The sequence below is a fragment of the Pogona vitticeps genome, chromosome 4, assembly GCF_051106095.1.
Source record: "Pogona vitticeps strain Pit_001003342236 chromosome 4, PviZW2.1, whole genome shotgun sequence".
NCBI lineage: Eukaryota > Metazoa > Chordata > Lepidosauria > Squamata > Agamidae > Pogona > Pogona vitticeps.
The window spans coordinates 4,471,454-4,486,362 of NC_135786.1; positions in this window are offsets into that span (position 1 = coordinate 4,471,454).

Genomic DNA, 14,909 nt, shown 5'->3' on the forward strand with positions numbered 1-14,909 from the left:
AAAGAGGCCAGTTTTAGAGATGCCCCAAGAAAGGAAAGTTCTGTCCGCTTCTGTTAAGTTGCTAGCTGCTTCCAGTTAAGTTGATAGCTGCTTCCAGGCGGGAGGCCGCATCCTGACCTCTGTCTGCCTGGGACCTCCATCTCCTGGCTTCCATCTAAGCAAATGAGAAAGTGTCATTACTCTGTCTTTCTGGCACAGAGACTGGTGGAAGTAACAGACAAGGTGCTCAGCCCGGCACCTCCGCTGAGCAGGAGACTCACCTGTGCCACAGATAGCTTAAAGCCCCCAAATTGGATCATCCAAGACCACCCCCCCAATCAGAGCCAGAAGCTGCAATTCCAAAACCTGGGATGAGTGAAAGGCCAAGCAAGAACGCCACACACCCCCAGAGCCCCTCATTTCCCTCTCTTGGAAGTAACACATCGACATCGCAAGTAAGGACCTTACCTTTGAGATACTGCTTTTCAGGGTAATGAGGTCATAAATATCGATTTGCAAAATAACATCACCATCAGTAACGTGATCCTTAGGGTTTTTTTTCCAAGGTAAGGAATGGCGATTGTTTCTCATATTTGGGAGGAAGGGGTTTAAAGGATCTTTGGAAAAATCTTGCCCTTCTCAAAATTGCCTAGGCTGTTGTCTTATTCTTTTTAAATAGATGGCGTCTCCTTTTTTAAGGAACAAAAGAAAAGGCAACACATCAATTAACAGAAGGAGTTATTTACAGATTTCACCACATCGTCAGCAACCAGACACTTTTCAGGAACTCAGTAACAAGGTTTGCCGGTCCTGAGAAGTTGATGGCTCTAAACCAGCACTTCTTTGACCAAAAGGTGTCTGTAACGTGTAGTATTCTAAAATTACTGTACTGTATTGTGTGATCAGTTAATGACTCCACCCGTCCCTGTGTATTTCCTAATTCCATCTCCTCCAACACGGCACCATCCACATGACTCTCAGTCCCATCATTGCAGGAAGCGAAGCTGGGGAAAATGGGAATTGTAACCAAAGAAATTGGGAAAGGCCCTGGATTGGAGACCTCCGGTCTACAGGGACTGGCAACAGCTTTCTGAGTTTTCTACTGGAGATATTTGCTATTACCTGTGACGTGATCCTTGTACCTGAGAAATTGAACAGAACCTGTACATACTCTTTGTATATGCTGGACCACCTCAAGCTACTCTCTCCAAAGCAGAGTAGCATCAAAACCAAGATGACGGACTGACACACGCCACAGTAGCACGCCATTTTCTATATATTGCTCCACCGCATGAAGCTTTTCAACTACCCTCCGCCCCACCCCCAACTCACCATAGCCAAGGTGTTATGCAAAGTATTGGGAAAGGTGGAAGGCAGCAGGAAAAGAGAACACCCAATACGAGATGGACTGACTCCATAAAGGAAGCCACAGGCTTGAGTTTCCAAGAGATGAGCAGGGCCGTTGGGGACAAGGACCTTTAGGGGATGGCTCGTTCATCGGGTTGCCATAATTCGGAAGCGACTGGACTGCACAAGACAGCCGGAACAACAAAGTATTGTATAAGGAGAGGAAACTGCATGTGGATGGAAAGAGGTGGGAAGTGGAGATGTTTTGTGTGTGTGTGTGTGTGCGCGCGCGCGTGCGCTTCTAAGCGCTGACTCCTCTTTCCCTCCTACTCATCACCACCGCTCTGTGTCAGGAGAGCATCTTTCCAATTTATCCCACAAAGGGGGGGGGCTTTTCCCGCTGGCCCTTTTGAAGAGCGAGCCGCACAGAGAAGATCAAATTAACTTTTGCACACTTCATTATGCTGCCTTCTCCCCAGCCCCCCCCCCCCGTCCCATCCTGCTCATCCACATGGCAGCCTGCTCTCACACTTCAGTTCTCTCTCTCTCTCTCTCTCTCTCTCTCTCTCTCTCTCTTGGCAATTAATCTTCACACCTCCACCAGCCAACTGGCTATTGTGCAGCCATGAATGGGGTGAGGGGATTGGGAGGGGCAGTGGGATAATGGTGTTGGTGGGGGACAGACCATCACAGGCCTGAGGTCTGTTCAGGATGATAAGAAAACAAGACAAACTGCCAAGGGTGCAAGGCATCACACACAAACACACACACACACACACACCCTCCTCGGATTCATGAGGGTCTCCAAGAAAAACACGGGCCCTCCCCCTCCCCTTCCACACTCTGGCTCCTTCCCCTCCCCTTTCGCCTTCCTTCCATCTGTTTGCCCGGGGTGTGGCGGTAGAGGTGGGGGCGAGGAGACGGAGAATGGATCCGTGGCTTTTGTATGGGGTTGTTGCTGCATGAAAGTATAATTATTTGGGGACGGAAGGAGGGTGACAAAATAATTGCTCCGTAGCTGAACTTGGCATCCAGATGATAAAAATGGGGCAGGGTGGGGGGTGGGGTGGAGGTGGGGGACCAGAAGGCATGAAGTCTCTTCCTCTCGCCCCTCCGCCCGGCGGTGGAGGGGCTGGCCGTGACTCCAGATAGAAACGTTGGTGCAGGAACCTTGGTGGAGAAAGGCCAGCATCTTCTGCCTGGGCTCCATTAACGTCGCCATCATCATGATCATTTATTTATCATTTTGAGAGAGAAAGAGAGAGAGAGAGAGAGAGAGAGCGCCCTGTTCATGTACATAATTACATGTCATCACGTCCATTCTGACTTGCAGAAACCCCTTTCGGAGTTTTCTAGAGAGTACTGAGAACTGGTTTTCCATTCCCTTTCTTCTGGAGGCCCCCCTGGGACCACCGTGCATCTTTTGCCCAAAGCCACCCAGGCTGGCTCTTCTCCCAGGAGGCCCCAGTGGGGGAATCGAACACCCAACCTCTGGCTCTGCAGCCAGAGACCTAAACCACTGGGCTACCTAGCCGACTCTGGACAAGATGGAAGCAGATAAGGTGGGGAGGCAAAACCAAAGGACCTGGAGAAGAGACCATTTTTCCTGAGCTTATCCATGGCCCTGCCAGGTCGGTCCAAAGTCCAGCCGTCTAAAAGATCGGTCTGAGAAGAGCGGGTTGAAAGTAGCCAGACTCCTCCTGGAGTTTCAGAGAACTGTCATGTTTTGACACGTTTTCATGCGGGCAACACTGGTGCTGGAGGAACAGGAGCTTTTTCACGAGTGAGGTTGCTCTAAATAAAGCGATAGACACCTCTCTCCTTCGCACTCCCTTCAGGTGCTGCGGCTCGTTCTCTCCATGCAAATGGGTTTCTGCCTCTGTTGCCTTTCCAGGAGCATAGGGAGGGGGGTCGGGAGACAACCGATGGGTGCCACACTTGAGCCCATCGTGCCATTTGGGCCCCAGTCATGAGCAGACCACCAGCATCCGACTCCCGAGACTTCTTCTTGTCTCTCCCGAGACTTCTTCTGTGACGTTGCGCTTGTGGCACAGGAGCCTCTCTCCTGGGGCATCTCAAGAGCCCGTCCCCTGGTCTCAGAATCTGCAGATGTGGCACTGCTGGAGAAGATGGACATCTGTGTGGCCGATGCTTGCCTGACTGGGAACTGGAAGTGGTGTTCAGACTGGTTCTGAACCAGGTTCATTTCTCCCATTAGCAGAGAAGAGCAGGATTTGGACTGCAAGCTACATACACCCTCTGCCATTTGGAGGGGGAGAGCAAATCCCTGTGTTGCCTCCCAGCTTCTCACTAAGAAACCTTCTGACTAAGACTTTTCAATAAGGAATGTTCCAAAGCCCATGTTGCACACAACAACAACAACAACAACAACAACAACAACAACAACAACAACAACAACAACAACAACAACAACAACAACAACAACAACAACAACAACAACAACAACAACAGGCATAGTAGTGACAGAACAAAGATATATCTGGATCGTTGACATTGCAATTCCACGGGATCCCAGAACTGAAAATAAAGATTTGGAAAAACTAACAAAATACAAAGACCTGGCCATCAAAATAGCTTGCTTGTGGATGAAACACACTTCGGTGGTCCCCATAGTCATTAGGGTTTTGGGAATGAAATCAAAAAAGAAAATTCACACAGTACTATAAGCCACTGCAGATCTCAGAAATCACACTGTCAGAGCTACCAAAAAAAAATTGGCAATATTAGGAACAACATACATACCGTGTTTCTTCAAAAATAAGATCGGGTCTTATATTAATTTTTTGCTTCAATAAACACATTAGGGCTTATTTTCCGGGGATGTTTTATTTTATTTTTTCATGTGCAACAATCTAAATTTATTCAAATACAGTCATGTCATCTTCTTCTGGAACATCGTCATAACTCTCCAAACCCCAAACGCCAGCCTGAATTTCTTGTGACTGCCTCCAGGGAGGGCAGAGTGGTGTCGGCGGAAGTGATGTTGGCATTAAGGGCCACAACACGAACTGGCCACAAAACCCCTTCCACTGCAGGACCAGATGGTTTCTGTCTTGTTTCAGGAACACACTTGCTCGTTGAGGTGGTAGGGGGAGGGGGAAGTATGGATCCCACTGGCCCGCACGGACGAGAGGGAGTCAATCCCCGTTGGTGCACTAGTGGAGGGCGGGGTTTCACTTCACTGGGCCTTATTTTGAGGGTAGGGTTTATATTATGAGCACCCTGAAAAATCATATTAGGGCTTATTTTCAGGCTAGGTCTTATTTTCAGGGGGGGGAGTGCACTTCGCCAAGCACCATGCAGCTTGTCCAAAGCCATACAGGTAGAAGGGCCCTTGACCCCATCAACTGCAGGTGTTCCAGGAGATCTTGGCTAGCCCTTCTCTCAGGGGACAGCCAAAGGATCCACATGTCCAGCCCCTGGTTGCACGGCCAGATGCTCCAACCCACTGAGTTCTAGCAGGTCTTATGAAACCTTTATTAGACTAGCCAAAATGGACACAGAGAGAGAAAGAGAGAGAAGGATGGAGAGAGAGAGAGAGAGAAATAAGGGCTAGTGGCTGAAAGGTGGAAATTGGTGGCTAAGGTCATCTAGGAAATGTCTACTCCAAGATAAAAAGGGAATAGCTTGGGAGATAGAACAGGAAGCCAGATTTTGCTTGAATGTCAGATTTTGCTTGAATATCAGGGGGGAAATTCCAAGTTTTAGAGCAGCATGACAAGGGAACCCATGACCTCAGGGGGATTTGGTGAGGGCTCCAACACTGGAGGCATGCAAGAAAAACTTACGACAACCACCCGGCAGATCTCCTTTGATTTGTATTTCTGCATCAGGTAGGGGGTTGGACTGGATGGCCTTTGAGGCCCCTTCTGACTTCACTCTTTTATGATTCTATGGACACAAGGAAGGAGAGAGGTCTAAATCTATCATGTAAAAAAAGATATTATGCCAATGTGCACATTTTGCATCATTTACACAGGGCAATCGGTCTTGCTTCCTGCAGCCCTGAATCTGGATAGCCGGAGCACAATTTCATTGGACTTGCAGCACAGGGTCCCATAAACACCACCTTGGCTCGGCTGGCCTTTTTCCTGCCGGGTCCAGTTGGCCCAGCTTGCACCCGAGAAGGAGGACACACCGGAGGACAGAAGGAGGCAGCTTTTTCGGCTGTTCTCCCAGCCGCTCTTGTGGTGATCACCACTTGCTCTCGGGAACAAAAACCTTCGCAGGAGAAGTCACAGCCAAGAACTTGATTGATCACAATAACAATCTAGTTAATTAAGATGGGAATCTGGGAAGGAGACCGAGGCTGTTGGAAAAATCTTTTGTGCATGGATGCATCCTCTTAGAAGCTCCGTTTCGGATTGCACTTGCCGACCATGGCCTGGGATTGGCTGTTCAAGTCTCCCCAGAGCATCTAAAAGTTACTTTTTCTGGATCACAACTCCCAGGTCCCCTGGTGAGGACGGCAGCAGAATTCTGGAAAGTGTAATCTATAGAGGTAACTTTTCCACATTCATTATCGTCTCGGCCCACAGTTCACCAAAGCCCTGTCCTGCCATAGGGGCAAAAAGGAAAATTTTAAAGCCCTTAAAATGGCATTGCTTTAAACACTGTTTGTGCTTTTGCATCTATTACAAGTATAGGCTTCCCATTCAGCAAAAGGCAGCTAACCACACTCCAGGAAAGGGAGATGGGAAAGCACCTTAAGAGCGTCAGAATAGCCCTGAAACTGGTTCAGAGCAGAGGGCTAACGAATCCAGCATTGTCACCAGAGTGGCCAGCTGGGTCCTCTCGGAAACTCCCATGAACGCTCTTGCTGGCATTTTACGGACTCCAGACTGTCACTTCTTTGATTGCATCAAGTCATCTCGTGTTCGCCACAAGCCCTCCTCTAATACAACACTTTGAATGAATCAGTTTGATTTTCATTGTCTCATTTTCATATGCACAAGTAGCAATTGGCAATATTATAGTCTGGACGATCTTCAAGTACATCCTTCTTGAGGGTCATTTCTAGTTGTTTTGTAGCTGCCTTTCTGAGTCCCAGAGTGCAACTACATTGATATGTGATGTAGGAAAGGCTACAGAATCAAAACACTTTGATTCACATGTTTCCATTGACCACATACAGTAATGTAAAAAACAATGCAAATCAACCCAGACTCTCCTCCTCTAATCCATAGATTTTCCTCTGTTTCTGGAGCTCCAACTTTTTTGACAGTGGAGCCATTCATAGTTGTGCTGGGGCACCCAGACACACACACACACACACACACACAGAGGGGGGGGAGGAAATTGCCATTCAGCCCTTGTTTACAGCTTATTAAGGCAGTTCTCCTGCAGCTGAGCATAGTAGAAGTACATTTACAAGCTACAAACAAGGCTGTTTGTCAATTTCCTCCTTTCCCCCTGTGTGACCAACTAATGTAAATTTATTCTGGGGCCACCAACTTCCCAGGTGTGAGTCCACAGTGAATCAAATCACATCACTGTGTAGCTGCACCTTCAGTCTTCATCTAATTTCTTGACTGCAGTCTCCATTTGGACTGATGATTGAACAGATGATTGAACACAGTCCTGAACCATTTCAGTTTCTTCATGGTCAACATTAAGGTTATACTGTATAAATCTTCGGCAGTCACGGTTTTTATTGAATCAGCGTTCAACTGTAATGCTGCGTTCGCACTTTCTTCTTTAACATTCCCTGGCAGTCATCTTAAGTCAGTGCTCTTCCCAATCAGCAACAGGGTGTTATCTGCATATTTTAATTTATTGATGTTTCTTCATGCATCTAAACCATCTGAATCTCATCTCCATGCTAATTTTACATGTGCCTAAAAATATCTATGCTTTGGGCTGGCAGAGTTGCTCCTTCACGCAGAAGCTGCCTGCAACTCTCACTTGGCAGGTTGGGGAAACAGAGTAGCACCTCTGTTTTGGTGCCGACAGTATCTTTGACCAACCTTTTTGAAGACAATTGGCTATGTAACCTCAGCGAAGCACTTCTTTTATGACCCCTTCTCTACGTCTCTTCTGCATTTTCTTTCCAGAACCTGAAAAAGGTCCGTTGGGCACTACAAATCCCATAACCTTCCAACCTAGCTGGAAGATTCTGGGGTTTTTAGTCCCCAAACGAGAACCTTTCCCAGCTCCGCTTACATCCTTCCAGGAATTGCTCTCTGTGTGGGAATCATATCATGCCTGGAGCAACTCTATATCTGCCCGGGCGCCAAGTGCCCCAGCTGCTTAATTGATACACAGATCGATGGCTTTGATCAGCCTCGGCCGGAGACCTTGCCCTGTGACCTTTCGGCACGGAGGGTCAAGCTGGGTGGGCTGCAGATCTTTCCAGCCCCCCTGCGGAAGAACAGAGATCACCAAACAGGGGTTGGCCTAATTGATAGGTACTCCAGAGGGCCTGAGTGGCGAGATGCAAGAGGGAAACCGGCAGGGCGCTGTTCCCCGAGCAGCGGGCCGCCAGAGGATTAGAGCATGATTAGAGAAAGAGAACTCAAACAGCCTCCATGTGGTTGGCAGCTGTGTACATGATCCCACCATGCCACGGAAATCCTCTAGGATGGATGTATTGCTCTTTCAATTCTTTGGTTGGTGTTTCAAAGAGACACACGGATCTGAGTGCATCCCATCATACAATCACAGGATTGTCGAGTTTGAAGACGCCCCCAGGGGCCATCTAGTCTGACCCCTGACAAGGCAGGAAATTCTTATCCAAAGCATCTCTTACAGAGGTCATCTAATCTCCATTTAAAAACCTTTAATGAAGCACAGACCACTACCAAGGTAATCTCGTGGACTACTCAATAATTCTTAACAGCAATGAGTTCTAGTTACCTCATTCCTTATCATTTTAATCCACTGAATCTGGGCCTACCCTCTGAAGCCTCCAAAAACAACGTTCCTTCATGTTCTACGTGAAAGCTGTTCAGGTATACCCATTTTACACACACCCAACCACAAATATTTAATGTTCCAGTACAACAGTACTGGTTCGTCCCACCCAGACTCAATACTCACACTCAAGACAGTCTGCAATAGGAACCTCTACCATTATAAGACATGTGTCGAAGGTTTGCTCACTTTCCATCATTCCCTTTCTTTCATTCACCACATTTCACTTACACTTCCATGCTGTATAGGTATTTTTATACACATGGCTGGAATCCACGTCATTGCCCAAGGTACATTTGTTGTTTTTCCATGCTGGCAAGTCACTTCTGAATCAGGGTGACCCTAATAAGGTTTTCAATGGATGTGATTGTCAAGAACCAGTTTTAACACTGTGCGAGTTTCTGTGGCCAAGTGGAGATTTGAACCCAGGTCTCCTGAGTCATCGTTGTACACCATGTCCACTACATTGCACTGACTGATACAATGTCCATTGGGGTGCAACTGAACAAGGAGGACGACCTGGTTTTCTCTGCAGCATTTTAAACCAGATCCTTGCTGGTTCCCCCCCCCCAATTGCTGTGGTCATCCACACCACGAAGACCAATTATCCCACTGCAGTAATTACACACCACACTTCCCAATCAGTTTGGAAAGACAGCCCCTTTCTATTCATAGTGCCCTCTCCCCCCCCCCACTTTTTTTCCTCAGTGACATAGCACTAATCTGATAGAGTTCTGAATTTGACAAGTGCAATAAAAAATATCAAAGTGCTTGGAAGAAGGGGGACAACAGGCATTCCATTGAAGGAATTATCCCACTGTAAAACTTTGCACCACTGAACATGCCACAGTCACCCCAGACATGCCCGCAAATGCCCCTTTCACGCACACCAGCAAATTGCAAAAGGAGATACCAGCTGAATTGACACAAAGGAAATCAACCCTGAGTGCTCACTGGAAGGACAGATCCTGAAGCGGAGGCTCCAATCCTTTGCCCATCTCATGAGAAGAGAAGACTCCCTGGAAAAGACCCTGATGTTGGGAAAGTTTGCGGACAAGAGTCGAAGGGGATGACAGAGGACGAGATGGTTGGACAGTGTCATCAAAGGGACCAACGTGACTTTGACCCAACTCCGGGAGGCAGTGGAAGACAGGAGGGCCTGGGGTGCACGAAGAGTCAGAGCTGACTTCACGACTAAACAACAACAAAAAACTTCCTCCTGCCAGCTGATCAAAAAGAAATGAAAGCCCTTGGAAAAAGTCTAGGTTTCCCTGTGCTTAGCTTTACATTGTGTAGTCAGTAGTAAATACTTCAGTGTTGTAGTTACAAGAAATCAAGTCAGGGGTGGAGTGGAGTTGAAGCCTTGGGATTTTTTGAATGACAGAGTTGATGGAATCACCTGCCCTCCCCCTCAGGCTCTACACAGTAGCTAAGGGGGAAAGGCAATTAAGAGCCATTACTATTGCAAAAGACCGGCGCCTTATTTGTTGCTATGAACCACTGCAGTTGCCCGTATTTCTGTCCCTCCTCCTTCCTTATCCTATCTCTCATTGTCTCTCTCCAAATTGCAGGGTGGTTTTTTAAAATGGCGTTTAACTAGTGTCACCCTAAGTCAGAAGCAACTGAACATCACATATCAACATCACCACCACAGAGTACAACATATGATACAATGACCGGTGTCACTGCAAGGTGCTTCTTGGCTATTCCATTCTATTCCTCTTCTTCTCTTGCTGTCCGCTACCCTTTGGCGCTGCCTCACTGACTCCATCTGTCTTTTGTCTCTCTCTGAAAGTAATCTAGTCTTTTTGGATTGGTTTGTTTTGATGAATGATTTGAAGCCACCTCTGCTGCGGTGATGCTCAGGATATGGCATAAATCTTCGTGGTTCCTGCTGGGTCACTTTTTAAACATTCAGAAAATCCAATTTGGGAGGATGCATCGTGTCTGGAAAGAGGAATTCCCAGTGGGAGGTTAACTCTGTGTTACTCTGTACAAGCGAAGAACAACAAGCTGCAACAAGAGACTCTCACCCAGCATTTGCTGAAAAGTGGTGCATCGGTGCCTGAAACAAGCAAACATTTTTGCCCGTTGTGTTTCTTCACTTCCCTTGTGCTTTCTCTTTTTGAGCAATGCATTCATGCTATTGTTGTGGTTGCTGCTACAAGAAATTTATCGATATGCCTTGTTTTAAAAGGGGTACAAGCACACTGGCCATAAAGTGGCCACAGCACCCAAAACCCTGACCCATCTGCAAAGTAAATAAATCAACAGCAATATCCACAGGTGCTGAAACAATAAGGATTGATGCAATGTGGGATTGGTACATCCAACCATGCAGGTGGGGGGAAAAACTGGTTTGCTGGCTAAATGAATCAATGTTACCTGTGTGTCGTATGAATGGGAATTTATAAAATGATCTAAATGACAGCAGAATTGATATAACCAGGGTTCTTTTGGCATGTGTGGTTGAGCCCATAGTCTCTGGCATCAAAAGCAACAGGTGCCGTGGCCCTTGAAACCTGAGAAGTTTCACTCACTTGCTGGAACACTTATATTGTGTGAAGCCCCCACAACACAACTACATCTATTGTCCACCCAACCCATAACAATTTTGTGCTCTCCAGTCCGAGAGAGCTGGTCAGTTCTTTCTCATGTGACCCCCCCTAGATATTTTTCTGCCTGATGTGGTGCAGAAAATGGTGCCATTGCTCCCTCCCTCGACAAATGGAGATGCATGGTTACTGATGATTTTATTATTTCTTCTCTTCCCCTCCCTTGTTTTTAATGACTTCATTGTTTCCTTGTTTTAATGACTTTAATTGCCATATTGTTATCTATCTTTCATGTGGGGGTCGTCGAGATGTGAACGTTTTAACTTGGAAACCACCTGGGGTAAGTGTGTGCACTAACAAAGTGGTCTATAAATCGAATAAATAAGTAAAAATAAAAAGCCAGCTGCACGATTGTGACCTGAGAAGCCAAGTATGTCCTCAGTTTCTCCCTGTCCTTCCTCTTGGTAAAAATGCAGTGGCAATTCATGGACCCCCTAACTCTTTCCTGATCTTTTCCCATTACTCCAAACTGCCCCCCCAAGCCGCCTTTTCCCACTCTGCCTTACAGGAGGGCCGGATCTCCTGACCCAGCCCATAAAAGCTTGGCTCTCTCTTCCCGGTGGAAACGGCCGGCTTGCTTCCTCCTTTCTCTCTCTTTTTCTCCCGACCGCCACCCTCTATTTAAAAAAAAAGCCCCACTCTGTGGGGGCGAGGGGATACAGCGGAGGGAGAATATTTCCATACAGCTGTCCAAAAAAGCCACCAATTTTAAGATCACCAGGGGTTGATGTGGGTCTCCCGCCCCCACCTGGCCCAGGGAGCCCCCCCAAAAAATAGCCTGCATTTTTCTCAATGCATCTCCCCTCTGTCTTTTCCTATGCACAAAGAGGGTGGGGTGGGGGTCTCTTTGTGTATATTGGGGAAGGAGGCTGCACAGAGGGGTTTAGCGGAGTCCGGAGTATTAAGCCCCACTGTAGCACTGATTGCCGGTTATTAGCATATATTATCTCACTCCCCTGCCTCTGAAAACAGACGAGAGCTTTATTCTCTCTCCCCCCCACCAATCTCCTTCAGTTCTCCCTCTCAACCCCCTGCCGCCCAGCCAGACACTCCAATCCTGGCCCCCACCTTGTCTTTTACACTTAATTACCCCACTTATTACACTCCAGCCCAGGAGAGAGAGAGAGAAAGAGAGAGAGAGAGAGAAATATCACAGGCCAGCGGGCAAGCGACGTTGGCACAACTAGGGCATGAGTGATCGCCAATTCGGTCGCTGTGAGCCTCCAAGGAAGTGGGGAGGGGGAGAAGAAACACACTCCATTTTAAATAAGGAAGGAGAGGAACAGGGAAGGAAATCACGCTTCTCTGATTCTCTCTCCAACCCACCTACCCACCTTCCCCAAAGACCTTGGGAAGCAAGAAAGGAGCTCTCCAAGCATCCAGCAAATGAGCAACAGAGCAAAGGGAAGGCTACTTCAGGCTTCTAACCAGGAGCATCTAAAGAAGAAGAAGAAGAAGCACAAAAAGGCAAAATCGTGGTGGCACCTTAAAGACTGACGTGTCTAATTTTAGCTTTTTTTAATGTAAGCTTTTGTGGACAAGTCCTGCCTTTTTTAAAAACCTTTTTCTTTCTCATTTCCTTCTACCTAGAACGCTTGCCCAGATTAACACGGCTACCCCTTCTACATCCAATGAAGAGGTGCCTTCTGTTGGACCTGGGATGTAAGGGGGGGCGGTCTCTGTTTGATCCAGCAGGAAGGGGGTAAACTTGAACTTGTGGGGGGGCGTGTGATGTCATGGCTCCTGGTTGGGGAGACAGATGGACTGTGTGACGTCAGAAAGCCCTTGGATTGTTCTCGCCAGCCATGTGCCGTAATGGGAGCCCCCGGAGGGGGTGGAGGTCACTGCTTGGAGACAGGATGCTCGGGAGAAGACGTCGGAGTGGACAAGAGGCCATATGGATCCAGGACTGGAAGGGTCCTTTGGGAGTGCAGCTTTGCAACCAGGAGGTCACTGTGGGAGCAAGAGGGGGGAAATGGGGAGAAAGGTTGCCCAAGCCACGAGGGCTACAAAGAAAGCACAATCTCTTCTCAAGGACGAAAGCATCGCCGTCCTTAGCCTGTGTTCACGCCATTGACCAATCTCACCCTTTGCAGGATAGGGATGGTGCGTCTGTGTCCAGGGCCTCCTTCGGACACAACAGTGAAATCAGTTGCAAGTTCTCTGTCTATTTTGTCCTGGTTGGAGAGAATTATTGTTTCACTTGAAAGAGGAAGATCCTTCTAATACAGGAACCAGCAGAATGTAAGGCCAGGTTATTCACCAGTGTAGGAGCATATAAACCATGGTAAAGGTAAAGCTTCCCCTTGACATTTAGTCCAGTCATGTCCAACTCTAGGGCACGGTGCTCATCCTCGTCTCCAAGCCATAGAGACTCCATTTGTCTGAAGGCCGTGTCTGTGGTCATGTGGCCAGCGCGACTAGACACAGAACACCATGACCTTCCCACCGAGGTGGTCCCTATTTATCTACTCGCATTGGCATGCTTTCGAACGGTTAGGTTGGCAGGAGCTGGGACAAGCAAAGAGAACTCAACCCGTCACATGGATTCGATCTTATGACTGCTAGTCTTCTGACCTTGCAGCACAGAGGCTTCTGCAGTTTAACCCGCAGTGCCACCCATGTCCCTGTATACAAACCATACAGCCTTTCTATTTCCTAGGAAGGGCAAATAATATTTACGGGGAAAGCCTCAAGAGAGTCCCAGCCAGCATAGCTATGTCTGGGAGCTATGATCCAGAAAAGTAAAATTCCTAAACTATGTATTGTATTGTATTTATATGCTACCTTTCTCTCCATAAGGGACCCAAGGTGGCTCAAAACAATTAAAATCATACAATAATAACAAAAATGCCATACAAAATTATATATAGTTTTGTATATAGTAATGTTGTGTCTGTGTTGCATTTCATCACAGTAGCCTACCTCTCACCCAGCATCTGTGGTTATCATTCCCAATATACGGCTGTAGGTTTTCCCTCGCATTCTGTAATCATTCACAGTGGTGCAAAAGCTTATAGAAACCACTTTGTGAGTACCATGAACTGCCTGGAAATCAAAGAAGGAGCTTCGAGTCAAATCAAGATTGTAGCTAGAAGCAGCAATGACTAAACTGAGGCTATTGTACTTTGGACATAATCATGAGAAGATAAGAACTCGCTGGGAAAGGCAGGAAAAGCCAGAAAAGTGGAAAGCAGCTGGGAAAGAGGAAGAGTAAATGTGAAAGGAAGATCTAACCTAGCTTATAAGACCAGAGCAAAGTGTTATTGACACATTTAGAGAGTTCAATCATTTGTAAGATTGCCGTAGGTGGGAAATGAGTTGCTGGCACATAACAAGTAAGATTCTTTTCAGTGTAAATGTTTTTGAGATGGAAACAGGTTCAAGGCTTTCTATAAGCAGGCTACTGCTTTGAATCTTCAGCTCCTGGAATGGGCTTGTCATCCTGGAGTTGACAGCATCACTCATTCTATTGTTTTGATAAAGAGCTCTTAGCAGTATGTATGGCTTTCTGTAACCTTTGAGCTGTTTGTTTCTAGACCACTTGAGCTCTGCCTTGCAAGACCTCTTCCTTCCTTCCTTCCTTCCTTCCTTCCTTCCTTCCTTCCTTCCTTCCTTCCTTCCTTCCTTCCTTCCTTTCATTATCAGTTCCTTCCTTCCTTCTTTCCTTCCTTCCTTCCTTCCTTCCTTTTCCTTCCTTCCTTCCTTCCTTCCTTCCTTCCTTCCTTCCTTCCTTTGTCCAATAAACCTCTTACCTATATTTGGGTTTTTTCCCCCCTTTTCCCCATCTCCAACCGTTTTTTCTCTTTTTCAGGACCTTACCAGAGGAACCAGGAACCTTACATTAATTTCTGTTTTTCTGTTTTACGATGCTATGACCCCTTGCTACCCCGGAGTTGACAGCCAAGTCATTTGAAATTTAAGAGCAGGACAGCTCATGAAGAAACCAAAGCTGTAACGCAATAGAAAGAAAACAGTGTTCACGTTTTGTTCTTTCTGGAAGTCATATAATTCATGCTTGGGTGATGTGTACGG